Source organism: Mastomys coucha, unplaced genomic scaffold (assembly GCF_008632895.1).
Source record: "Mastomys coucha isolate ucsf_1 unplaced genomic scaffold, UCSF_Mcou_1 pScaffold15, whole genome shotgun sequence".
In the NCBI taxonomy this organism is placed as follows: domain Eukaryota; kingdom Metazoa; phylum Chordata; class Mammalia; order Rodentia; family Muridae; genus Mastomys; species Mastomys coucha.
The window spans coordinates 72743716-72746772 of NW_022196897.1; positions in this window are offsets into that span (position 1 = coordinate 72743716).

Below are 3057 nucleotides of genomic sequence, written 5' to 3' on the forward strand. Positions count from 1 at the left end.
AAGGTCGCTGATCCACCTCTGTCACTTGGAAGCTGGGAGGATCCTGTCCCTGCTGCCCTGCGGCTTCCCTGCGGCTCCCCTGGGACTCGTGGGGCCTGTGCCTCCTGGCTGGCTGCTCCTGGCTTAGGAACTCACCGGACAGAAGATAAAAATAATCAGTTTTATTGTGATATTTTTATACATGTACATGACTCACTTTTCAACTACTCTCAACTTGTCTTTTGCTGATTTTCTTCCTTTACCCAAATAGTTCTCCTTTCACAATATGTATATATGTATGTATTATAAATACACATGTAAACACATGTAGTTAAATCTGTAGTCAATATGTAGGAGAAACACAAAATATTTGTCATTGTCCTCATATTTTCTTTATTTTTTAAAATATTTACTAACAAAATTTAATTTTCACTGCTTCTGAAATCTTCAAAACGAAGTCATAAAATGTGTATAATTTTGCTCCTGTCTTTTTTGGGACTGGATATTTTTCTACATTTATTTCTTCTTTAATAAATAGAATTGAACCACTTTATCTTTATGTGCATAACTGCGATAATACTTAGTATAAGGTATCATCCTGTAGAATTATTAATTCGTGCAATAAATATATTTCAACTCAACAAAGACTTGCAAACTTTTCCTAATACATGACTGAAATTTACCAGCAGTGGAAAATCAAATAAACATTTACAAGCTTATTTTATATCTTTTACATTGATTCGTTACTTGAACCTACCTGGTAATAAAATTAAAGATAAAGGCTTGTCACCTCTGACTTTATTTTCTGTTTGTCTCTTTTACTCATGTGTATACCTCTGCACACTTTCATGTTAACCACTCAAGGTATATATGTCTACTTATCTCAACATTCTTCATGATTAAAGACATTGCTATGTTATTACTCTAAATCTCAAGTCAACTTTGAATTCCAGAAGACCAACAGTTAGCAGGACAACCTTCTAGGAAGTAATTTGCTAAAAGAGTGAACTGAGCCCCATCTGGGATCTTCGCTGCTTTCCTATTCCCTAAGTTTGACTTCTTTGTTCTGTAACATTCTTCCAGTATCATCATGTTCTCCAGCCCAGACTAGTAGTACAAGCAGCTGGCCATGGAATAAAGCTTGAGAACTATTAGCCAGAAAATTTGTCCTTATATCATTATTTCCTTCAGGAGTTTGTGAGGTTAAAGGAAACAAAAACCCGTAAGATGTTCATAGATTCTAGGATTTGTGATATTCACAAGCTATATCGGGGTTGTGGGAGGTGTGGCTGGGGCTGAGGATACATTGTTATCAAATCTCTTTCCTTTCAGCTTATAAACATGGAAAAATCTACTTGTACTACCTAATAACGTTCAATATTATAGAGACAAAGTTAGCATGTCATATATTCTCCAAAAGATAAATTAAAAACTGTGCTACAACTATACAGATATATGTGATTGAATTAAATATGAGAAAATTTCATTATAATATCTAAAATTATATGAGATATAAGAATATTAATATAATATTTCCCAATGTCTATTGAAAAATTTATTGACCAGGCAAAAACACTGACAGTCAAAAATATTTAATGGCATTTTTACAAAAAAAAAAAACCAAAAAACAAAGAAAAGTAAGAGCTGTCATTGGCTAGGTGGTAAACTAAAGAAAATCTTTTGTTATAGAAGGCATGAATTCGTGTTTCCAGATCCCATATAATCTGCTCACAATTGTCGGTAATTCCTGCTCCATGAGGTCCAAGACCCTCTTCTAGCATCTACAAACAATTAAACATGTATGAACAGCAAGGGGTCAATGCCCAGGTTATGTATGGAATGGAGATTATATCTCAATAACAAAAGTTCTATTCAGTTTCATCAATATAATTCTCTGTCTGAAATAATATAGATATGTAGTAGTATCAGGAAAATCAAGAATGGCAAATGGTAATTTTGTGGTTCAAGATTGCTTTCACTATCTTTGTTTCAGTATTTACATATAAATTTTACATTTTTAACCTGTCTGTGAATAATAGTCTTAGTTTTTGATTTAGATTGACAAAAACTTTTAGATAGGATTTAGTAGGATGAAGGTTTTTACAACAATAAATCTCTCACTACCCTACCTAGTCAATCTTTTTGGGCCTCATTGGTGTGTGTGTCCTAGCCCTGTGGGACTAGGTGTTCTAGGGTGGAGTGTTATGAAGGGAGACTCCGCCTTCTCTGAGGAGAAGTTGAAGGGGTAATGGGGCAGGGATTTGTAAGGGTAGTACAGGGAGGAGATGATGGGGGATTCTATGTGGATTTAAAGTCAGTAAAAAATTATTGGAAAAAATAATATCTATATTGTTATGTATATATTGATGTTCAGAACATACACACACAGAGAGAGAGAGAGAGAGAGAGAGAGAAAGAGAGAAGAGAGAAGAGAGAAAGAGAGAGATGTATGTATTTATAGAGTAGATTGCAATAGATGAACTTGTCTCTGATGAATGGAAACTGTGTATTTCAAAATTTTTACCTCCATGCTTCCAAGTGAAATAGTATAGTAGATATTAAATACAAGAAGATGGAGTAGATATAACAAAATACTAGAAGACAACGATAGCAGAAAAGTCTGGAAAATTAGCTGCAAAGCAACAGATAAAAGACAGTATTGAAAGGCTGAAGAAGCTGGGTTTTTATGATCAGAACTAGCAGCAGTTGATTTGACACAGAAAATTGAATAGTGCTACTGGTGTTTTCTTCTTTTCCCAATTTTATTCTGCTTAAGATTCCTGCCTATCAGAAGGTGCTGCTCACATTCAAGACAGAGATTGTTCCTTCAGTTGCTTTCGTACATGTTAGTCATATCTGGTAAAGTCTTTAGAAGCACACCCATAACTTTGTTTTACTAATGATCCAGGAAATTCTTAATTTACTTAAGTTGGCAATTAAGGTCATCTATAAAACATTAATTTGATTGAAAAGTGTTCATCACTATGTTATTTTGAATGGAAAATAAAGTATGTCGCTGTGATTATAAGAATTTTGATACAAGGAAGCCCTTATGGATGATTTTGTCTTGACCAATAA